Source organism: Hetaerina americana, unplaced genomic scaffold (genome assembly GCF_022747635.1).
Source record: "Hetaerina americana unplaced genomic scaffold, ioHetAmer1.1.p SCAF_7, whole genome shotgun sequence".
Classification (NCBI taxonomy): domain Eukaryota; kingdom Metazoa; phylum Arthropoda; class Insecta; order Odonata; family Calopterygidae; genus Hetaerina; species Hetaerina americana.
In genome coordinates this window covers 13,877,934-13,903,352 of record NW_027287316.1, presented here as the reverse complement: position 1 = coordinate 13,903,352, position 25,419 = coordinate 13,877,934, and the positions used below count along the sequence as shown (strand labels likewise).

General features: G+C 38.7%; 1 long non-coding RNA gene across 1 annotated transcript; it reads right to left on the bottom strand.

Annotated features, from left to right (window-relative positions):
• Nucleotides 1–6,083: 6,083 nt before the first annotated feature.
• LOC139696786 (uncharacterized) lies at nt 6,084–15,683 on the bottom strand. The gene is made up of 3 exons (XR_011702659.1): nt 15,617–15,683; nt 14,159–14,726; nt 6,084–7,293 (listed from the first exon to the last, which is right to left on the bottom strand). It is a non-coding gene; the product is annotated as an uncharacterized lncRNA (long non-coding RNA).
• Nucleotides 15,684–25,419: the final 9,736 nt, after the last annotated feature.

Here is a 25,419-nt window from a genome sequence, read left to right as displayed (position 1 = left end):
TTTTTCAAGCTGCCCGTAGGTATTGCAAAACTAATTTTGGAACGGACTCCCTTCAATTGATATACAAAGCTGTAGCAATACCCATTGTTACCTACGGCTGCTCCATTTGGGGTCATAAGGTTAACTACAGCAGAATCGAAAGAAAACTTAGAGAAGCACAAAGACCCTGCCTCTTAGCAATTAGCAAAGGTTACTCGACAATCAGCACGGACGCACTATGTTTAATTACCGGACAACCACCTCTAAAATACGAGGTTATGGAGAGAATTAGCATAACCGAAGTCAAATCGGGCCAAGGCACAAAATACTTCAACTCCGTAATCGAACACAATCAAGCCCTAAGCAAAAAACAATTAAAAGAAATACTCAGGGAACAAACAATTCATCAGTGGAATAAAGACTGGCTGAATTCCGATAAGGGTATTCACACTAAAGAAATATTCCCAGACGTCATTGAAAGGCTAAATATAAAATTCAAGCTAACTAAGAAAGCGACGCAACTCCTATCAGGGCATGGAAATTTTGGACACTACCTCAATAGAATAGGAAAACCAAGGACTAATCTATGTAGTACCTGCCTAACAGAAGACACCGCTAAGCATAGAATAGAGGAGTGCCTACAGTATGAAAAACCCAGACATGAAATTTGGCACAGTATGACTTGTAAGAAAACCAAGATGCGTGAGATTGTGCTATTTTGCCTTAAGCATAACAACGACCAATTATTTAAAATGGTGCAATGAAATTTGATAATTTTAGTGACATTTGAAGTTGGTAAATTAAAAGCTTGATAAAACTAGTAATTGTATTGCTCGTTTATTGTGTAAATAAAATTGTATGTAATTGCTATTTTAAGTTAACGTGTACTATTTTGCCTCGTGTACGATCAAAGGAAAAAAAATCTTGTATGGCTCTGTAAACTGAAGTGTTATCATAGAATAATATATTTATTTCTTATAACAATTATTATCTCTAATTGTACTAAAAAAAACACATGTACATATTTTTAGTAAAACTGAAAGAAAAGTGTTCCCGAGCGGTTAGCCCAGCAACAGCTCCGACAGAGCACAATCGGACACTAACGAGAACAGATCATAAGGGGGGGAGAGAGGGATAATTTCGCACCCGTAGGGACGAGGGTAGGAGAACGGCGTGGAGGGAGAGAGAAGCCGAAGGGTACAGAACTCCTTAAAAAGACGTTTGCCGAAGGGTACACAAAAGGACAAGAATGAGGGTGTCCCGCCATGTGATTAGGGAAATAAATGACCTCGGACGACAATACATATTTACTATATGAAACAAATGAACGCATTGGTTTTGAGTTAATCGCACGCAATGCAAGAAGTTTTATTTTCTTGCCTTATTATCATTTTTCATAAAAATCTCAAACTGAAAATAATATTACTGGTTTCGAGCAATATTGTGACTCAAGGAAAATAGTACTAGTACCATTCAGAGTAACCTCTGCTGCGAGATATTTTGAACCGTAATGGTGATTTGGCATGGAAGTGCACATTTGAAAAATTCGGAACGTGATGAAACAGAAATTAATGAGCAAAGCCCATTATAATTTAGGGTATTTTGAGAGATAATGTTAAGAAATATATGGTAAAAGTACTTTTATATGGTAAAACCATAGTACCTGTATACGCCAAGAAGGAGGTGAATTGCGCAAATATATTTTTGAATTTTTTTAACTCAGGATATTAGAATTCATAAACTAAAGCAGGTGGAACAGTTTACCTTTATCGGAAGTGTATTTGACCAGTATGGACAAATTAGTAGGGGCATAAGGAAAAGGGGATCGAGTTGGTGCGGTGGCTATCGTACTGGCTTCTCACCAAGAGGGCCGCCGGGCCACTGAAAAATATTCAACGCCAGGTTCAAATTCCGGCGATGTAGAATGTTTTTCAGTGGTATCTCGATCCCTATTTGAGGTGCTTTGTGGAGGGCACTTTGAGTGAGTACGCCGTCCGTCGGATGGGAAGTCAAGCTGCGGACCCTTTGGCGCCTTTTGTAAAGTAGACTAGAATTCTATGTGGAAAAGCCAAGTGGTTTAATTTCAATTTCAATACAAAGATTTTCCACCAAGAACCGCCAGAAATTGTTTTATTTGCCCATTTATCCGGCAAGTTCCCTAGTGAATAATTCCATGGTTATTTTTCCAAATAAAGCCTCAGCACGCAACTATATTTATTTCTCAGGAATAGATTCTGTTATTTACTGAATTCTACTTTCCATTACTAAAAAGAAAGAAAGACTCGTACTTTTCCACAGATTTAAATCTGTGGAAAAGTACGAGTCTTTCTTTCTTTTTAGTAATGGATATTAAATACTTCCACGAAGTGAAGCCTGAAACAATAGAATGAATTCTACTTATTTAAAGTTGGGCTGACACTAACGAATATTTATTTCTTGCCAACTTGATCCCTTCCTTTCTCTTTGCCTTACATCTTTTCTTTTCATTCATTTCTTCGTAATTTCTGACTGCCTTTCATCATGTCCAGGATGCCTACCCCCTTCCATCCTCTTGCCCACTTGCCCAACGTCCTCCAATCTCTTGCGGTCTTCCACATTCCACAACCTCTCAATATTTCCGCCGTCCACTTTCCCTGCCTTTTCCGATTTCCCTCCGTAACTTCCTCTCTTTGCCCACCCTCTTCAAAACCTTTGCGCAATTTTGTCCTCTCTACCAATAATATCTTCTTCACTCTCCGCCACATTCACGTCTCAAAAGCCTCCTAAACACGCTCATACTCTCGCCTCAACGGTCAGGTCTCACAGCCGCAAAGCAGCTCTCCGCCGCATGCCGTGCAGGTGCCAGAAGGGGGCCGCGTCCCACCCGCGGCCCTCATACACCTCGCCGTTGCCCCCGATGTAAAAGTTGTCCGCGAGCCGGCACTCGGGGTCGTCCGTCTGGCGCATCTCCTCCGACAGGGAGACGAGGCACTCCGCTTGGGTCTTGCAGCGCTTCCCGCCGTCCCGCACCACGATGTGCGGCATGGGCTGGATCGTGTACAGCTTCACCTTCTACTTCTCGTCCCACGCGTCCTTTAAGATGATCGCGGAGAATCAGCGGTCATCGGTGAATAGCGGTCGGTGAGAAAGAAGTGCGCTGAAGCAGATGTGGTCACGCGGCTAAATGGTGACGCTCGGTCGACACCTGTCATGGAAATGATCTTAGTCTTGGTGTCGAATAACTATGGTACGCAAAGTGGGTCCTTCATATTTTTGGAATTCTTCATTTAAAATGTCCAAACTTGTTTCATTCCTGTATATTTTTATATTTTTTCCCGAGCAAATACTACTGCCATTTTTTCCAGTTCATGCGGTCAGAGCCATTGAAATACAACCTGAATAATTGTAAAAAAAAGGACACCCCAAATATCGCTAAGGAAAAGCTTGTATTGAAGTTTTAGGCCAGATACACAAAACCAAGGAAACCCTTACTTTGAATTATTTGAGAGGTATCTGTACTTGTAAATATAATTATGCATTACTTATATTAACTGTGATGGGAAATATTACTCCTTTCGTTGTATAATCATAAAGCTCCAAGGTGAAGCATGTTGTTATTTTGTTCGAGTTGAATTTTTACTTTAATAAATCTTATAATATATACTTCAATAAGGAATATACCTTGGTTTTATATCCAATTTAGTAAATTCAAAATAAGATTTAAAGATATTCGTAGCTCAGCTATAAGCAATCTAATTAGTCCACGGGTCTGCGGATGGCAGGTCGAGGTTTTCAAAATGGATATAAGTAAATGTGAATTAACTGGATGTACTCAGTAAATAAGCAATCGTAGACAATTGGCGACGGTACTCGGAGAATGTACAAGAGCACAATTCTAATTTTTTTACGAAAGTCTCTGTACGACTTGTCGAGTAGGTACCAGCACGCAATAGGCCGCCAGTAATCAGAGATAGGGGAGCAGACATCCCTTGCAAATGCAGGATTGCGATGTGGAAAACCAGGAAAAACCTCCTCACTACCATTCCGAGGAACAGCACAGCTTACAAATTATCTCTTTTTCTTTATTAAATTAAATAATTCGAGTGAAGCAATCCTCTCGAGTAAAATATAACCGGAGGTAAACCAGTTCCCCCTTCGGATCTCCGGGCGGTGACTACTAGTTAGAGTACATCAGCTAAATGTGTCAATTATTTCGGAACGGAAATTGGAATATCCGATTAGTCCGGGAGGTTAGAGAATTTAAAGTCAGAGGTACGTAAAATGGGGTTATAAATCTTTGGTGCGGATGATATGAAATAACCAGAAGAAGGAGATTTCGGATCGGCAGCTACAGGATCAATCACATACAAGGTGTGGTCAAAAAAAGACAACACTGATTTTATAACTTGTTTATTTCGACGGATAATCTTAATCGAACTTGTCGCCCTCAAACCACATGCCTTGGGTGATGACACACCTTTGCCAACGTTTCTTCCAGCTATCGAACCCTGCCTGGTAAGCCGTCTTCGGGATCCACCTCAGGTCCGCCGTACAATTAGTTTTAATGTCCGCCACAGATTCGAATCGGCGCCCTTTAAAGGTTGATTTTAACTTTGGAAACAAAACGAAGGTCTTAAGAAACTCTGGGTCGGTATTGGCTCGGTCCAGGAGTTCCTGACAAATGTCCACACGTTTTTGTCTCTGTTCATCAGTCAGCACCCGCGGGACGAATTTTGATGCGACCAGCGTCATACCCAAAACGTCTGTCAAAATTATCTGACAGGATCCAAAACTAATGTTCACTTCCTTGGCAATCTCCCTAACAGTTAACGGCGATTTGCCCGCACCATATCGTTCACCAAATTGACATGGTTCCAATCTTCATCTCTCGAGGTTCTGACCGATTTAAAACGAATGTAGCACTCAAAACACTGGCTTCGACTCAAAGCTTCATTAACAAAGGCTTGCTGAATCATTTCAAATATCTCCTCAGCACTTTCGCCAAGTTTGAAACAAAATTTCATGCACACACGCTCCTTCCTCTAGTTCCTTCATTGCTGTCGTTGCACGCGGCGAAGAACAGGTTACGACACGTACCGCTGCTGCTAAGTAACGACTCGACGTAAACAAACGCAACACCTCTCGTTTTAGTCGCCAGATGTGTCCCAAGATAGCGCACTGTGTCTCGTATCAATCCGTTGAACGGTTTGCGCGGAATAAAATCAGTCCGGTCTTTTTTTGATCACACCTTGTAGACTACATGAATGGATATGAGGACGCGGGCATAAAATTGCGAAAGGATTATATAATGAGAATTAAGCACTTCTTACAGTACAATGAGAGGATCATTATGGTGGATTTAGCAACGAAATACATATATAGTTACTTGCACTGTATACCGAAATACATATACAAGTATATTAAACTTGTAACGTAGTGATATAAGTTTAAATGCCATCGGCAGACAACATTATGGCGAACTGTTACCAGCGGCAAGCAGCGCAAGCATGCACGTAGAACGCAATCGAGTAAAGTTATGCGGGGAGTTTCTTTATCTATGGATCTGAGACTTGGACGAAATGAGCAGGAGGGAAAATATGCTGACGGCTATGAAAATGTAGCGCCACAAAATAATGTTGAAAATAGTGGAATAGGCAGAGTGGGCAGGAGCCTATGGAGGACAGTTGCAAGAAGTCGAGGGAAACTGATTGGAGATATCCTGAGGCATAATAGTAATGGTCGGTGCAAGGAGCAACGAGGAAATGGAGAGATTTGCAGGGGACAAAACTATTCGCAGCTAGTGCAACGGTGAGCTGCTTTAAACAAATCCCCGAATTAAGAAACCAGGTTAATGATCATGAAAAAAACTTTAAAACAAGAATATTGTTTGAAATACGTTTTTTCGCTCCATTTTTACGACGCCACCTTGATATTCCCTTCGATTCCTCCACGGATTGCCTTTCTTTAAGCTGAACCGTCCTTGTGCATAGAAACAGCACCTTAAATAGGCAAAGAAAGTGAGAACGACCAATATATTTAGTAATTTAATTATTTTCATCATAAAATACGAAAAAAATCAATTTTTTATCTTGTAATTCTTAGAAGTCTCAAAAGAATCGGTGATTTATATTTTTTAATTTTCTTAATCCATACTACAATGCATAAAAATGGAGTCATAACATTTTTTTAAAGAGAGCGATAGGAGTCCCATCGTTCGTTTTCCGTCAGTGTGTGTTTTTTTCGACCATTGTTTGGTGTTCACAAAGAAATCGTTCAAGCCATCTCCTAACATATCTGGTTCATCATATACGTTACGGGAGGAGTAGAGTTGATAGTTTGGCGCTATTTTGCCAAGTTCCACACCGATTCTGATGAAATTTACGAAAACGGCAAGCGACGCTATCGATGCTCCACGCTCTTTGTGACTTCCAAGGAAGTTTATCGTGATCAAGGATTTATTGAAATATTTTGTTTGGAAGTGCGGTTCATTATTCCACCCTCTCCCTTCGTAAACCTTACCATTATCCGATTCGTAAAAGTTATCCTTGAGGTCCCTCATCTCTAAGGTCTATCTACCCTAAGGTATCCTTAACTCTCCCGTTCGTTTTCCTGTATTAAAGGGTTGTACATTCCTTTGAATTGAGACAAATACCACTTTCGGAATGCTTAATGCTTTAATGATGACGTAGTGAACGGGATGACTGATGCTTCGGCTATCTTTCGTGGGTTCGCTGGCTTCCCAATCGCTACGTTTAACCAGTCCGCTAAATGTTCTTCTTTTGGCGATTCTCCCGCGAAACGATCGTCCAGCTCGGACGCCCATCCATTCCATTTCCTTGCAATTTCGTAAAATCCATCGCCAAGGAATTGGCTGTTGTTGTATATAACGCGCAAGGAGTATAGTTTATAGTCATCGGTTGCCCAGAAGCCACTATTTGCGAGGAGTTCGAAGGCGCCGATAGCTTTTTCGGAGGGGCGATCGGACTGGAAGTTTCCGAAGAACTTTACAGTCACGCATTCATAAAATTTCTGTGACAACTAGTCTATGTCCCTCGATGGCTTTATTTTGAACTTCCTTCCCTCGTATACGTAACCGTCATCCCCTCGTAGATTGGCAGCTGTAGTTCTTGTTCTGCCCCGACACGGGACTTGCAGTCTTCCGGGGTAAAACAGCGCTCTCCGCCTTCGAAAATGATGATGTATGCTGCTCTGAATTCAATTGTGGGCAGCGGTTTTGTTGGTTTCTTCGCTCCCCACCCGTTTTGTGGGATTAGAGGCAGGCCTTTGTCCGGAGTTATTTCCCATGTTGCCATCATAATGACACCGTAGACTCCCCTGCGGAGAAATTAAAAATTACTACATCAGAACAAAACGATAGCTATGTGGCCAGAGCATACTTTTTTTCTTACATTTTTTTTATTGTTCTCGATATTATCAGAAGAATGGCCAAAAAGTCCTTGTGTTAACCATTTCTCTCAGTTTCCAATGCAGTCATTTTTACTTGTGGTTCAAGGTCGTTTTACGCTCGTGAAATGCATTGTAATGATGTGCCATGTTAAGGATTTACATGTATTATTACATATATTAGTTCTTATGCTTTGACTACATTTTTTCTATGTAAATTCATGTGTCAATATATTGTAGCACAATGTAAACGCCGGTTGTTGCCGACCACACTCTTTCAGAAATTATGGTTTTCATTTTTTTAATATGTATATTCACTTTGTTTTCACGAGATCAATTTTTCATTACCTAGAAATAGCTTGTAAAAAGAGGTTTTTTAATAATATATTCTAAAAACAGATGTTATGCATGGTTTAATTTAATTTTTAATAAATAAAAGTATGAGGTTTGTAATTTTGTTTTGAAACATAAACTATGAAATGAAATCACTTAAACACTCATCATTATTTATCTTACCGTAGCATGTATTAAATATGATGTACTTCTAGAATTTTAAAATTTCTTTTGGTAATATGTGTTTGCGGACGTGATACTTTGTACTACAAATTATTTTGCTTAAAATTTAAGAGAAAAAATCTTAGATTTGCAAATGTAACTTCTTTTCTACTGGCCGGAATTTTGTAGCGAATACTATGCTAAACATTGTAAATATATCTGTAAAAGTGGAAGTTAAAGTAGCCGTCTACTAATAATATAACGCATGCTAAGATTTTTCTTATGTATCGTCTGATTAGAATTGTGTTCGAAAATATAAATTTATGAGTTCATATGCGCAAGTATGCTCATTATTTATGTCCACAAAGTTTTGAAAAAAATTCTATTTACACCGTTATGAGTTGTCCGATCAACCGAAGAAAACTTTTTGGTGCTGAAACCCATGGATTTTTTCACAATACGGGAAGTCTATCTCCCTTAGAATACATCATAAATGTCGGAAAAAGATGTTTAAATGTCCTCCAGTACTTCAATGTTTTGAATATGAACGTAACTTAGAAGTAATGTGGAATTAGTGAAAAGAGTCCTCCATTTTAGATTGAGTGACCGTTTCAATATATCTTCTGTTTTTGTCTTTTTTTACGAGTTACAAATCTTTACCCATTAGAAAAGTAAGTGGAGACTTTGAAATTAAAAATAACGATTCATTTTTTCATTCCTAGTTATCTAATTTCTTACTCCATCGCCTTATTAACATATGATATTACATTGAGCCTTTAATTTTTCACTTGGTTCATGAGTTGAGGGATTGCCAAGCATTGAAGTGCTTGCTCAGGGGAATTCCGTTGACTGCCTGGCTACATTATATACACTCAAGTTGTCCCTTGGAGTACGTAAATACGCCTTACTCTCCAATTGTCGAATGCTCGGAATTTTAAGTTCCATAATCATAATTTTGTCTCTATGAGCAAACGATGATTTTAAAACTTTCAAAAAATGGTGTGATAGAAAGTACCTTGGGTACTGTGTCGAAATTTATAAAGATTCCTAGAGGAGGTAAGGGTAAGCTGTAATCGAATGGCAATCGACGCACGAGTCTTGAGTTCGACGTAAAAATTACTCTGATCTTGGGCTTCACTCTCCTTAAAGACGGCCTCGAATTGAGAACTGAAGCAACTGTTGGCATCGGGAAAAAAACCCCAGTATAATGAGGCCGAAACTGGATTGCATAGCTGGGATTCCATTTTATTTCCATTTGGCCTCACTCCTTGATATAGTTTGAATAGAAAACTATTCCTGTGATAACAAGACCAAAATATTTCTCCCGTGAAGTGGATATTCACGAAATAGAGACTCACGACAAGTTGGTAAAGTAAGGTAAGTTTACCCAATTCATTTAGAAGTTAAAATCTGTGAAAAGTACAGCACAACCCCAGTGACGTTATAAGAAATATTTTCACTGACGAAGATGGATTTTCTTTAGAAAAATGTAAATCGTGATTATAAGTAACATATTAGTCAACTCATCGTCAAACCTGGAAATTTTACTAAGCGATGGCGATTTTTTAAAAGACATATTGAGATAAACTTATCGCAAGAAAAAAGAATAATTGAATTAGTTATTTACTTCTATTTGCCTTCATATATTTGATATACATATACAGTATGTGTTGACGAAGTGTTGGTAAAAGACGATTAAGAGGCAAGGCTCATGACTCAATTTCCGAAAGGGGTTGTTTTTAATGCATACGAATTGTTATATATTGATAGTTTACCCCTTTGCAATAATTGTATAGCATAGTAACAAGTTGTAAGCTGTTAAGTTTTCGCTGATTAAAATCGATTAAACAACCAAACCGGTCAACCTCTGCAGTAATTTTGAAGGCTATGAATTACTTTTAGACATTCTCTTATAGCAAACAATAAATCAGCGCCAAATAAGTTTATTTAAAATTTAAAAAAATATATACCGCATTTTTTCCAGAGAGTCTAGTATTAATTAATATTACTCCACTTAAGTGTACTAGTTCATTCAACTCTGGATTTTTAAACTTTGTTTTTTAAAAAGCACTCATATTTAATACTTAAATTTTATTCGAATGCACATCTAATTGAATTCTGGATTAAAAAGTATTTTCTGCTACCAACCAGCGGATAATATATTTATGGGCTGGTTTTGAAGACTAACTGAATTTCCGTAGAAGCACTGATTCCATTCGATCATTTGCTTTCAGGAATCCTCAGACTAAACGAAAGGGGTATAAGGGGTATCGTAATACAAGATAAATAGGATGGTGGGGCACATGCCACAGACTTATTGAAATTAGTTTAAGGCATGCAATTTTCCCTTGACAAATCTTGCAGAGAAATTTATGCTGTACAATGAAATTTTAGATAAATGCATTGGTATTATAATTTTTGCTCCTCAATTAAAATTGCAGTTGTCCTAATCTGGAAGATTGGAAATATATTGCATAGGAGAAGAATGCATTGCAGTAATTTCACGTAGCACTAATTATGTGCAGCATTACAGTGAATACGCCTTACTGTTAACACAGAGGCCAGACCACAAAGTGACTTCTCATCCCGGAACCCTTGAGGGCAATTGACCAAAGTTTTAACCTAATGTCTACCGCGGCGCCGTTGAGACGCGTATGCGTATTATAAACGTGATGTGGGACGGGCTCGCTTAGTCAAATACGTATTATGACTCTCCACCATTTTAGGCTCTCCCGCTAGATAAAATACTGCCTCTTCCCGTACAACACTGCAAAGAACCGACCAGGTTTTTTTTCCATCGGTAGGTACTCACAAAAGTCCAACTCACCCTCATCTTCTTTCAATATTATTTTGATTTGCATCTTTTATACATGAGTAGTTCAACTTCGTTTTTCTATATCTGAATCGACTCTTCACAGGTAGTTAATCTACATTTATACGGTATCCTGTATGACACCACTATGGTATGTGGCAAGGGGTGATTCTACATTAGGCATGCCACTTAAAAATAAGTTTTCCTTAAATGTTAGTTTACATAAAATATACAAAATATTTCTCGTAATGGTGGTATGTTAAATACAGCTACCCGCCCTGCGGTAGCTAAAGGCAAATTGCTTCTTCATTTATGCAAGGCGAGGTGATAATATAGAGAAGAGCATTAAAATAACGTTCAGATAAAGCAATTGTGACAGTCTGGACTACCTTGAATTTAAAAAAAAAAATATTTTTCCTGGCGCGGTCATTTGCAATTCTTCAGATCCGTTATTGCTCCCGGGATGTCTTAAATATGTCGGGTATTGATATAGTTTAGCACCGTTATCTTATTTCGATGATCTCTCCTAATATAGTACGATGGAGATAATTATAAATTCTCTCGCTTAAGAGACCTCATTCCAATTCATACCAAAAATTCAATCTGTAAATTTATAGAATGTATGTAAAACTCCAATAGCCGTAAACAGTTTCCCTTTCTAAACAAAGTAGAAATTTAATTAGTTGGCTAACGCCACAAGTCAAGAAGGGGTAAAAGGTAAAAAGGAAAGGGATAAGAAAGGTGAATACGAATACGCGTATTTCGGCCTCAAAGTAGCCCTCTTCAGCGTACTGAAGGGTAATTGTCACGACAACACAAATCGAAGTGAGAAAGGGTAACGGCAATCCGAAATATAAATGTAGTGTAAAAAGTGGGGGGAGGGGGGTTTGGTGAAAGAGACAGGAGCCATATACAAAGCTGATAGTTGAGGAGTCTGAAAAAATAAGTTATGTAGTGAAGGGGAGTTACACGATCAAGAAAATGACCGTTGCAAAAAGGGATGTGGGAAAAACGTTACAGAGGATGAAGGGAATACCTCAAAAACGGATAATTGACAGTTTAGGAAAGAGAAAGGTGAAGGGATGAGAAGCACAAACGTTGAAGAGACTGTAGGTTCAATATGAACTAAGGGCTATTTTAAATTTAACAGGGAGAAAAGTGAGGAATATGAAATATGTCCTGTGTCGCTGTTTAGGAGATTGTCTCTGTCTTTGAAAATTAAAATGCTCTCATAAGCGTCAAGTAAATTATTCGTTGTTTGCTTTAGGAGGTTTAGATTGTCTTTTGTCATGTGGTTTCCTGTTTCAATTAAATGCTGTGCCATACTGGATTTGTCAGGTTTATTGTGTTTTTAGTGGGAGTAGTATTCTTTATATCTAGTAAGAATGGATCTGCGTGTTTGGACTATGTAAGAAGCTTGGAAAAGTCCCACAGCTGATTTGGTAAATGCTAGACTTCTCTGTTGTAGGTTTTTTGTCTTTGGTGTTTCCCAGGAGCTGTTTTAGTTTGCTGTTGTTGGTGTAAGAGATTTTCGTGTCAACAGTCTTTAAAATTTTTTCGATACCTCTGGTTAATTGAGGATAGAAGGGTAATTTAATGTATTTCTTTGCTGCGTCTTTTTTGTGTATGGTGGACGTAGAGATTAATTTTCTTAATTTGTGTTTCTTTAATATGTTGTCGATAAGTGATTCTTGGAAACCATTCCGTTTGGCAATATTTTTAATGTATTCCAATTATTTATTGTAAGCCATGTTTTCCAAAGGGGCATTTAACATTCTGTGTATGAGAGAATGGTAGACCGCGAATTTGTGGCTAGGATGGTCAAAAGAATGTTTATGGATGTAGTTGTTTGTGAGTGTAGGTTTCCACCAACGTTCGCTTAACGGTTTGTGCTAAGCTTCCCCTTCACTTCCCCCCCCCCCTTTTGGCAACGTCCATTTTCTTGATCGTGTAACTCCCCCTCCCCTTTTAGTTTTAGTTAATTTCGTGGTAAACTTGAGGTAGAGCGTTGGCATATTACCCTGGTGTAAGCATACTATAGCGGTGTTTCCCTTCTTCACGTCGACTTCTTTTTGGCGTGCTTAATCCTTTCTTTCTTTGCCTTGCTTCTCGACTGACATGCTTACTCAATTTATTGTAGCCTTTTTACTACCATTACTCGAACTTTATATTTTGTACTTTCTTCGATAAGATCTTTTATCTGCTCAGTCATCCAAGTTCATCCGAATTCCTTCCTCTTGCGCGCTAGATCTTCTCCTCATCATTCCATCTTTCTCCTAAAACCGTATTCTTTTTCAATCAGATTTTTCATCGACTTTCAGAATCAGAATCGATTTTTCAGAATCTTTCTCTGGTAATGAGTTTCTCTTGAGTTTCCGTTTTTATCTGATTTCATGTTTTTCCGTCTTTACCTCTTCATAGCACAGACGGTTTTACCATGACCAAAGGGTTAATTTCACAGTTTTTATCCTCAATGAAGTAGCTTGATCGTGGATTATATTTTAATTGAGTATGCCACCGTATCCATCGCTCCTGAAGCACATGGTCCAGCACGTTTTATTTATCTGACATCTAGGAAATGTGCTTGAAATGTACCAAGGCCATCACTATGCTTGCATTTTCCAGCTTTTCAATAACACCTAATACCCTTATGTTCAACGGTCCTAACCTATATTTATCCGTTTTGGCTGATATTATTTCTCCCAGCATTTCCCACCCTGATATCTGAGTTGAAAATAAATATTAACCTGGTCGAATTACCCTGACTATGAACACGATACATAAGTTCTCATTCAGGAAAAAATATCTCTTGGGCGGCCTCGAGGAGAGATATTAATTAGTATCGATTAATTGCATCTGACATTTTCATGAAAAGATGAGCAAAATACATTTTATAAGTTAAGACAGGTCATAATTCAAGAAAAATTTGAGAAATAATCATGTAGTTGAGCTTCTTTAATACCAAATATCCTTAATTATTATTAAGAACATCATAGGACAGATTGCAACTACCATATTGATGTAATACGATTGCAAACGTGAATTGTCTTTCCTCAAAATTATCGTTACAAAATTTAAAACAATTAAGTACGTAGGCATGCTTATAGTAAGTCAATACAACTTAAACCAAGAGGAGATACGTTTGCATACAAAATGGACTTCTGTGAAAGTAATTTAATAACACATTTAAAACTGCGACATTCAAACATGTGATAGCACATAATAGAGGAAAAGGTCTCAATTATAGAAATAGTGTAAATTGCTTCATCAACATGATAAAAAGAAATAAAAATTTTTTTATCACGAGCTATTTTCAGAAATTGTTATCATATATATTATTATTAAAAATATACTCATATGAATCGACCATCGGTGAAAAATATTACGGCGGAATATTTAATTTTTCTGTCAGCGAGAGACTTGCAGGGACGTTAGGAGGGATGCCCACAACCGCAGGCGTTAGAGGGGTGGAAAGATATATGTGCTCACACGCTCGACTCCCGGAAAACTCTTCCAAGGGCGGCGCCCACAAGAGTGCTGTCGTTGTACAACTGGCCCATGGAGAGGACTCGGTAGTCGGCCGACAGCCTCCCACCCTACACCCCTGTCAAAGCCGTGCTCTATAAGACACACAGGGCCTTCTTGCCGGGGCCCTCGGTCTCGTGGGACCCTAGGAACTTGACCGTGACCGCTCTCCGCCGCATGCCGTGCAGATGCCAGAAGGGTGCGGCGTCCCACCCGCGGCCCTCGTACACCTCGCCGTTGCCCCCTATGTAAAGGTTGTCCGCGAGCCGGCACTCGGGGTCGTCCGCCTGGCGCATCTCCTCCGACAGGGAGACGAGGCACTCCGCGTTGGTCTTGCAGCGCTTCCCGCCGTCCCGCACCACAATGTACTGCGTGGGCTGGATCGTGTACAGCTTCATCTTTTTCTCGTCCCACGCGTCCCTCGAGATGATCGCGGAGAATCTGCAGTCATCGGTGAACGGCGGTCGAATGCGTGGGCGGTGGTGCCGTGAGAAGCCGCATCCGGGCGAGGGATGCAGGCCTCCCCTTTGGCCTAAGGGTAATATTTTTATGGCGCTTTTGAAATTTTAAATAAATATCATTTTAACTCTCGGAACTAAGTAAGAATATCTTCTCCACTTTGGACACTAAGTTGTCCATCATTAGTTCTGGTGTATTTTCTGATTGATTATAATTATTTTCAAATATAACATGATAACCAAAACATACACGAGTAAGGTCTGATCACCGACTCAAGGGCTAGTTGATCAACGAGATCGAGGTTGTTTTAAAATGTTTGCTTGAATTGGTTTTTAATATTGTTTATCTTTTATATTCGAAAGGGAATAAAAAAAATTAGTGCCGTGCTTATTATACATTATCGCCATTAGAAATAATTGAAAAATAAAAAAAATTAGGATCAGCATGTATCTACGTTAACAATCGTGAGCCCTGCGACAAAATGCTGAAAATCATGCAGTGATCAAGTTAGTCATCAGAAACATGTGTTCGACAAGGAAAAATATATTTCGTATTGCTATTTAAGAATGGCAAATTAATGCCAACTGTTAATCATAAATCCGAAATTTGGGATTCTCCCGTTTATACGATTGCATTCCGTAATGTACATATATTGAGAAAAATACATTGGTGGTCCGACAAGATTCCAACCTCGAAAATTTTAGAAAAAATGTCTTGTATATCTTTGTTAGGTCGTAAACTTTTCAGACCATCCTCGTATATGCGTTAAGAATCGCTAATTCCTAAAATATAAAAAAAGAATAAAAGTAAATGATTCCTTAGAAAATAATTGCTTGGGTGTATAAATAAGCTTTTAGGTTATAAAATTAACTTGCTAACATAGGTATTGATCTCGTTTCGATTTATACTTTTATATTTGCGTAATGAATATAAATTGAGAATCTATTGTTTTTAGTTATTTACCTTCTTAACGAGATGGCTACTTGTGAGGTTATGTCGCGGAAGCCTTTACAATGTCATAGGACCTGTCATCACCTGCAATAAATACATACTAAAATTGTAAAACTTTAATTTTTCATTTCATGATTTGCATAGGGTATATCTCTGGAAGCCATTGCATTACATCCAATTACTCTTAGCAACTGCTGAATAATAACTCAAAGGAGAGATCTCCACGGCACGATGTAATGAATACACTATTTAGTTTTCAATGGAAGTCTACTTGGATGATAAATGACTCAATTATTTTTCCAAGTGTTCGCAAATCGATTATTATAAATTAATCAGTGCCCACCTTGTATTCCCTCGTCCTTGGCGCTGCCTGGGGTGAGGATCTTCTGGAAGCACCGCCGCAGAAGCAATGGACGACACCAGGAAGAGGAGTCGGGACCAAATGTGCGCCGTCATCTCGGTGAACTTTACTGGGTGTTGCCGAGTGACTGCTGACGGCGGTGGCTGCGTGGCATAGGAGGCCTAAGGAAGGAAGAGGCGCCCACTGTCAATACGGTCCCATAGACCTCTTGACCTCTCGCTACGGAATCTCCTCATATGAAGACTCTCGCTGCTTCAGATTCTCGCCCTGAGATCATCCGTTCGAGGGTCACCCACACGTCTACTACGTATGAATCTTCGATGCAGTACCACGCAATAACTCATTGAAAAGGGAATGCGCGATATAGAGTTCGTGAACGAGGAATGGCTTGGCGAATTATGTTGTCCCCGTGGAATCGGCGACAAACCTACGGAGACAGCGACGGTTACGCTATCCAGTGGCCACGGTGACATCGCTCGCTCATATTTGGAATGGAATATATTTTTTTAAGCTCAAGTGTTTTCAGCCATTTCTCAGTCAAATATTTATATATTTTAATGCACAGCAAGCCACCGATAGGGTGTGTGACTTAATTGAACTTGACCCACGGAGTCCATGACTGGTTAGCGGCCGGTGTTGCTATAGATTTTTCAGTCACGCCAACATAAATTGTTTTTCACTAACTAACTCAGTGAATCTCCTAGACCATTGCATTTATCTCAGTACCTTGGACATAATATACTCAGTAATATTCCATCTAATCACTACCAATTGCAACACCGATATTAATTACGTAGTATATGATATACCGCCCAAGAAAGATAACTAAACTTAAGTTAGCCTAAACGGTAAGTCGTCTTTTATAGCGAAAGGAAAACTTATGAGACAATATCTCCTAACTTAGAGCATTTTTTTCATCGAAATATTGCGTAAATCCAAAGAACTTCTTCCTCTATCGGCAAGCATTCGCTTACCCCATGCCCATTGCCTAATTTACGACCCAGGGCCCACTATTCGTCACCAGAGTCGTCGTTTCACGCCAAATATTTCTTTAGGATCAACGAAGGCTACTTTGTCGTGCAAATTGATGTCACCGAACAGTTTAACCAACAAAAAAAAGTCCACTAGCTATCACCCCCTTTCCGACGACATGTGACTAGTGATGGCTTGCCTGTTGAATTAACGATACTTCCAAATTGATATTGACAAAATCTGCAAGAATTTGAAATTAGTAATGTGCTGCTCTGATATTTTATTTCCGATCAACAGGAACCCGAGCCCTTTATCGCTCTCTTTTTATGTTCCTTCAATGTCATAATGAATCAAACAAGTGAATAATCTAGAGGCTTGAAGTTTAAATTTAGTGATACTGGAATTATTTCAAAGGGTTTTATTTCTCTTTTCTTCCACTATTCTTTCTTTTCTAGTATTAGCTTCAGTAGAAGGTCATCAGATTAGATATAATAGTCTCTAGAAAACTCTTAAATTCAGCCTGCTGATATTCCTTTCTTGTCAATCCAGTTAATGCGTCTCAATGCCATTTCCTAAACCGCCTACCTTGCCTTTTCTTTTTGAAGTGGTCGCTGCTCTTCATAGCAGCTTAATTGTGATGAGTCCGCCGCATCCGGTCTCGGGAACCTGTGCAAATGGATCACTCTGTTCCTAAATCTTTGTCTGACCACAGTAGTAACTAACTGATACCTTTCAGAGTAACCCAGCATTTTCCATTTGTACTTACGTCTTTTGGGGTGTCCAAACTAAGTGTTAGTGATGACTAACCCCTGTCTCATAGATAATTCAATTGCTTTCTGCCCAACTGGTCTGGTCACCAGTTCTGGTCATTCCACCTACCTAAACCGTAATAGCTTACCTCATAGCCATCTTTTCCTTCGCCTACTCTTGCATCCTAATCCCCCATCACCATAAAATGCTTCCCTCCAGGAGCATCCGCGATTATACCTGATGAAGTTTTCCTTACAGCAATTTATCTATTGAAATGGGCTAGCAATTCCCTTCGCCTCCTTTTCTATCGACCCAATTCGATTTCACTCTCTTTTGTGCGAAGTTTCCCCCTTAGCCTTCCCCGCCTATATCGTCGAGGTACTCTGGAGAAGACTAAGCGGTCGAAATCACGGGCAGCTCAATATAATTGGTGAGTGGCGATTTCATACAAGCCTGCACGTGCAATACAGTGGTAGTTTAGGCGTCTTCATAAACGTGTTCAGTATATACACTTGGCAAAAGGTTGAAGTACGCGGTAAATCCGATCTTCAGCTTGGCTCAATTGTCGGTGGTTATTGTCATGGGGATGAATTAATGATGGTCCTGTAATTGTCATCACTGGGGATCGGAATGGTGCCATGGGTAACGTACTGGCTTCCCACCCAGAGGGTTCTAGTTTGAATCCTAGAGCGGCAGGTATTTTTCAGAGGTGTCTCGATCCCTACGATTAAGATTCTTTGAGGAGAGCACTTTGAGTAAGTACACCGGCCGCCGTTTGGGGCGTTAAACTGCGGACCCCTTGGCGCCTTTCTTTAAGAGTGGACTACTGTCGACGTCAAGTTTCTCTCCACCATTCCTCCTTTCTCATCCGCCCCTAATGGCGCTGATCACCTCAGCTTTCGGCCACCTCCCCAAAATTACAAATATTGTCGATCCTCTGCAATACTGAGGCTGCATCCACGGCCACGGTAGCTTCCAATTCTTGTGTGCACAGACATTGAAATTTCGATTTGCGACTTCCAATTCTTCGTCATTGTAGACGCTCCACAATTAATAACCTGATTACCTTCCGGCACCCCTGCCCCTCGCTTGGCATATGATTCGAAATGGGGAGGGACTGCAGATTCGATCGCGTGCTAAGCGGATGAAAATTCCACCTGAATATTATCGTTCATTCCTTCGTACGCGACGGTAGCACCCTAATTAGTACCGCGCTCGCCATCCAAGCGCAGAGGCTGTGCGCTCAAATCTAGCGTCGGGTTTGCGAGCGACTGGAATGTATTTCCCAGGAATATTTATAAGGGAAACAAAGCAACCGTCCCGGCGCGTTGGAGCTCGGTGAAATTAGCACCTAATTCCTTCATTTTATCTGTCTTAAAAAATTACTATTTTTAAACTGCTTTCTCTGCAGATGCGCTTCGGTTGAAACATGTCAAGCTCCCCTCGTCATTTCATCTTTGGCCTATTGCTGGGAAATCGCCCGTAAAAATTTCGGAGGAGAAAATATGGGTGAAATCTTATAACTTAAGGTTGCTCTGGCTCTACTAAGACAATTTGCCAAATATTTTCACTCACTTCCCAAGTATTTTAAGTAGAATGATAATTATTTATATTTTGTCATAGAAGTAGAAGTGGTGTAAACGTTGGTACTGTGATAGAGCCGAGAATAAAAGATTACTATGTATGTATTTTCCACAAAAGTTTTGTTGGAAATACATCTCATTCTCCTTTCATTAAAACAAAATTCACATGCCATCAAACCAAATGTGTAGTGTATTTAAGGGGAGAGCGTTAGTCAAGACAGGCGACTGTAGAAATATTCTAGGGATGTCAGGTGGAATGAAGGGAGGTGGAATGAATGTGGAACGGAAGGATTTATTGTAGTGTGTGCTGTCGGGTAATCTTTTTTGGCTAGGTTGTGAAGTGAAGTGGCTGTATTTTAGTGTCTTTCCAATACCAACTTTAAACTTTAATTTACCAATGAACTAATATATTATTAAAAATATAGTTTTATCATTTAGTATTATTAGTAAAAGAATGTTTTATCCTTTATTGTGAAATATTTTACTTAGTTAGGAAACCATTCCACAATGAAAACTTACTCGTAAAATATGGCACCAATTTCTGGTGGTGGCAAAAGATTTTTAGGGACGAATTCTTAAATATGTAGTAGCTGCCAAACCAAGTGAGTTTATGCAGATTCTTTTGTTTATGTTTATGTAAATTTTTAACACCTTCATTTTCGGTGAAACTATCAAGGTCTCAGCATACTCGTGTACTAGTTATGCAAAAAGACACAGGTCCTCTCAGTCATGCAGTATTGCAAGAGGATATTGATTTCAATCTCAGTAAGAAATAATTATTTATACATTCAATGCCATGGTTTTAGGTCTACAGGTTTGAAAAACTAGCGTGTGGAATATTGATGTTAGTAATCTGTGTTCTGAACTGCACACTTTGATGCACACTATTTGGTTCCTTTGTAAGTCTTTAGAGGTATTAAAACTCAAGCATCATTCTGCTTTTTTCTCCAGGGGAATCATGTGGAATAATGTTCTGGGGATCATCTGTATGCATGTTGTACAACATTATCTTCGGCCATATAGGGCCTTATTAAAACAATTTAAGTTTTCTTATCATTCCTTCTATGTTATGCATATTTTCCATGCATATATTAATTATAAATAATACCCATATCTTTGATGTAAATAGCAATATGCACTATAAATTATATCATCCACATAAGTTATCATAAATCAGCAATTTCAAATAAAACCCCAATTGTAATGGGTGTAATAATTTATAACACAATACAAAAATCATTGGAAATGAGTGATAAATTATGTGGTTCCAAATTGAAACTCAGGAAATTCCATCTAATGAGGTGTTATTTTCAATCAAATAAATTTGTAAATAATAAATTACTGTTATGCTTGTCTTTGCATTTCTGGGTTCTTCATCCGCTTTGGTTGTCTTTTGGTGACGACAGTTTCTTGGCCATTCTGCCTGCGTCTTTAGGTGGAAGGTGTTTTTCATAGAGAAATGGAAGTTTGGAAAAATTGGAAATTTTTTGACAGAGAAAAGTTTTGACTTTAGATTTCTAATATCCTTGATGGGAATTATGAAGATAATTTCTCTGGACAACCTTATTCCCCTGAATACTTGTGAATTTCCACAGGGTAGGCCATTAAATAAAAATTTCAATTAGAAAATCAAAGGGTTGACCGACATGGGCAAGAGGATATTTGTAGTAATTAAAAAAATTATTTGCGATCGGGAGTTAAACTTCAACAAGGTCTGATTTTGAAATTCATTGCCATTGCAGCTTTTTAATAGTAATGTCATGGTTATGACTTGTCCTACAGCTGCTTCTGAATCATGATTGTTGCAGTATTACAGTGGTTAAAGCAAGCAATTGTAGTGCTCATATGTGGGCAGTATTTGTGGCAATGGTGAATTTTTGATCAAAAAGTGGATCTCAATATTGATTTTAAAAATCCAACCATATAATGACTGTTTATAACTTTATAAACACTGCTGAAAGTGCTTAATCAAATTTATTTTCATCCTTGTTGAGAATATGCATTTCATGAAAGTTCATTAGTTATAATTAAAATTACTTCACTGGAATGAACTTGTAAATATTCAATAAATACAAAACACTAGTTATGTAAAAAGTGGAAATTTTGAGTAAAAATTCAGGGGCAGACTAGAACATAAGATTAACCAAAATTTGGGCCTATATGGTGTGAGACCCCTCCCTCTTGTTCAGTGACAAGAGTCTCAGCCAAGGGATATCATGGATTATTTCATGTGAACCTTAGATTACTTTATGTGATACCTCCAGAAGGATATAATTGCCAATTAAATGGTAATGTTTGCTACCTGATGGATGGTAAATATGGTAACTGTGGCAGTGCTAAGTTTCATCCGTTAATCTTAGTGGCATGTCCAAACCAATTGGTCCCAAGTACAAACAAGGAAAGATTCTAGAATGTATCTTCAAAAATGAATTGAAACGAAGATGGGCAGGCCTGTTGGAGGTTGAAAACTTTCTTTCCTTTCAGACTCTGTAATTTCTACTTTATATTTGAGAAACTGCCTCGATCTGAAATCAAAAAAAGCAATTCTCCTTCAAGGCTGATTTGATAAGAGAGATTTCCTCAAATTAATAAATATTATTGGTAATTTGTGTGAAATTGATGCAACAGGATAAAAAGATACCACTAGTTCCATTCCCTGAGCCAGCTCTGGTTTCCCAGGGAGATCTGGTTAACTGACAAATCTCACATGTAATCAATCAGTCCGTAACAGTCTATGGAGAATTTTGAATGAAATAGTGTTTTCAAATATGTACATTTGTTATGCTAAATTATGTTCTTAATCATCATTAAAGGTATTGTTTCCAGAAACTGAGTTAGTCAGCTTATAAACTAATTTCTTCCAACATTTGTGATAATTTTCAAAAATTCGCTCTGCTATGATGGTAAAGGAAGGAATCAAATGAACATATCATTGGGGGACATGATAGTCCAGGAGTAGTCCTGGACTGCTGACTGGAGGGCATGGGTTCAATTTGAAGTCATGGCTCTAAGGAACCCTCAGCTCCACCCAAGCTGTTTTTTCGGGTACCAGATATTCCTGGGAAACCAGAACCAGCACAGGGAAAGGCAATGGCCCTCCTACCCTGACGTGTGAATTTAACATCCCATCGGGCTTAGTATTGAGTATCAATCATCACTAACCAAACAGACCTTTGGGTTGATTACTGTGATTTTTTGTGGTTTATATCACAGTGGTGCCTACCTACAAGTATTCAGTGGTTTTTTCATGATGTGGCTTGATTACTCTTTTGTTTTTATAATTAATAGATTTATCCCTATTTGATGTAATCCAATCTTTAACGTGAATCGTGTGAATAAAGACTTTTCCTATATATTTGTGGGGTAATGAAAGGTTTTAAAAAATATTTAACATGCAGCGATTCATTTTTTTAACTGCCTGAAACCAGCTGCAACTGATAGACCAAATGAACAGGAAGGTAGGTAAATGTCTGTGGTTGAAAATATGAGTTTCAGCTGATTCAATTGAAGTGTGATTTAATTTGTTAAATTATTCAAGCTGGAAAAACAGTAAACAAACACCAATGAGTTCATTGCAATAAAGTAATCCATGGTGAAGAATCTGTTATCTAGTGCCCCTTCAAAATGATCCTTTAAGGCCCATGAAACCCAAAGAGCCTTAGTCTCTCACTCATATGTAGATGGCTTACTTTCATTTTATCTTTATTTCAAATGTTTCTCTCAATTAACAGTTGCCAGGTATAAAAGTTAATGTTCTCCAATTCTTTCAAAGGCTTTTTCTCTCCTCTTTTTTCCACTTTAGTTTCTCAAGGTCCAAATTCTTAATCTTCAAACTGGATAATTGAATCTGAATGGAGAGGTGCAATGAAATATGATGATTATATTTTGAAGCATTATCAACTCCTACTTTGAGTCCCCTTTTTGTTTTGGCAAACAAGTTCCCAAAAAAGTTCCTATTAAATTACAATTGAAATCCTTCAATTGGTGTAAGATATTATCTAGTTCTGCAATTGGCAGGTAAATCTGGTCTAATAAATTAATGTTCATTAATAGTTTTGATCCCCAGTTACCCGATTCATAATCCTCGTTTTGATGTCATATTCCATATAAATTAAACCTACTGCTTGATTAAAACCTTTTTATTTCAATTTCCTTGGTATCGTATTTTCATTTGATTGCTACATTTTCCTGTTCTTTAACATAGGTCTGATAATAATCATTATTTTATTAATCTACTGGTAAAGGTAGGTTTATGATGAAAACCAGCTACCAAACAGTACAGCGACAACTTCCTTGCCTTGCCTAACTAAACGACCCAACATCTAACATAAAAAAAGGCCCCTCTTCAATTAATGCTATCTGATTTGTGTTAAATGAACTATTGCTAGCGCTGAACCTCACTTCATTTTAAGCTACATAATTTGGTAAATAATACAATCCCAGTATTTGAACTACACTTTAATCTAACACCTGGCGGCCTCAGACGCGTAGTGAACACCAGAACGGTTAAGGGGGTTCCTACACGATTGGATCGCCAACTGAAGGTCGACAAAGGACATCCCCGATATCCTTGCAAAAACTCTGATTGATGCCTTCCACTCAGCTCGGCTGTCATATTATTAGCCGTTATTTTATCTTTCGTCCAAATCAAAGTAAAGTTATTTCATCATTCGGCCACAGATCGTCCCAAATGCACAGAAAAGTCTTTTGCCCATGAATTCTGTAGTAGACGTAGCTAGTATGGACATTGTTTCAATTGCTTGAAGAAAATATTATATGTGTAGACAAGTAACATCTAAGTGATACTTGTATTTACGAGCTAGGTCTGCAACCACCGCCAGCTATATACTTAATTGCGTATCCAAAATATTAGAGCAGCTAGGCTGGGAATAAATCACGTAGAGAACGTCAAATTACAGATTATATCTCTTTCATTTATTGGAAGGGCGTCTCTTTATTAGTGATGCTGAAAATGTATTATTAACCCCATCATACTACGGTAGGAGAGATTATGTCAATAAAATTAGAGAGATTAAGTGTAGAACAGATGGATTTAAGATGTTATTTTTTCCACGAATGATAAGGGATCAGAATAACATTGCCCGACTGCGGTAAGTGTCATATTTGGGTCCAAATTAGTCTGGTGTGTATACACCCCCTGAGACATACCCTAGCTGGCAGAATACTAAAGTAAAATTTGAAAAATTAATAAATTATTGTGGCATGCAGGGTAGTATATTAATTTATGCGTTCTAACCCCCATCATACTATGATAGGAGAGATCATGCTAATAAAATTAGAGAAATTAAATGTAGAACAGATAGATTCCAGATTTCATTTTTTCCACGAACGATAGGGGATCATAATAACATTGTTCGACCGCGGTAGGGTTATGTTCGGGTAAAATTATTCTGGTGTGTATCCACCACCTGCCACACCCCTGCAGTGGCTTTCAGGGTATATAAATAAAAATAAAAAATGAGGAATTAAATTATATTTCAGTGACAATAGCAGGAGATGGAAGATAAGAGATAAATGTAATTTAAACTGTCACGACATAGAGAAAATCTGAAGAATGAAGTAATGGACGAAAAAGAACAGTGGCCTAACGCACTAAGGAAGTAGGATTCATAAATAATGTAGGGGACAAGCCTAAGCCGACCTTAATATGTATATTAGCTCCAATCCGATCAAGGAAATATGAACCAACTTTGCTGTATTCGAGGGGAGACTCACGCAGGTGAGCTGAAAAATATATTTCATCTCGGACACTAGCGGGCGAGCCGCCACGCCGCGGCGGGAGTTGAGGATATGCAGACGCACCGGCACGCGGCGTGACTCAACGCCGGCGTCACCACGAGCAAACCCCCGAGTCTACAGCGACGACGCCCTTCGAATCACTCCTCACTCAAGAACAATTTGTCGCGGCTTCTCTTTGCAAGGGATTATTACTTGGTGAGTCATCGAAGTGTCGTACGGGATAGACGTCAAGGTGACCCTCGAACGGATACTCTCGGGACGCGATTCTGAAGTAGTGAGAGTCTTCATATGAGGAGATTGCGTAGCGAGAGGTCAAGAGGTCGGATTATTTATCTTTGGGACGGTATTGGCAATGGGCGCCACTTCCTCTCTTAGTCCTCCTACGCCGC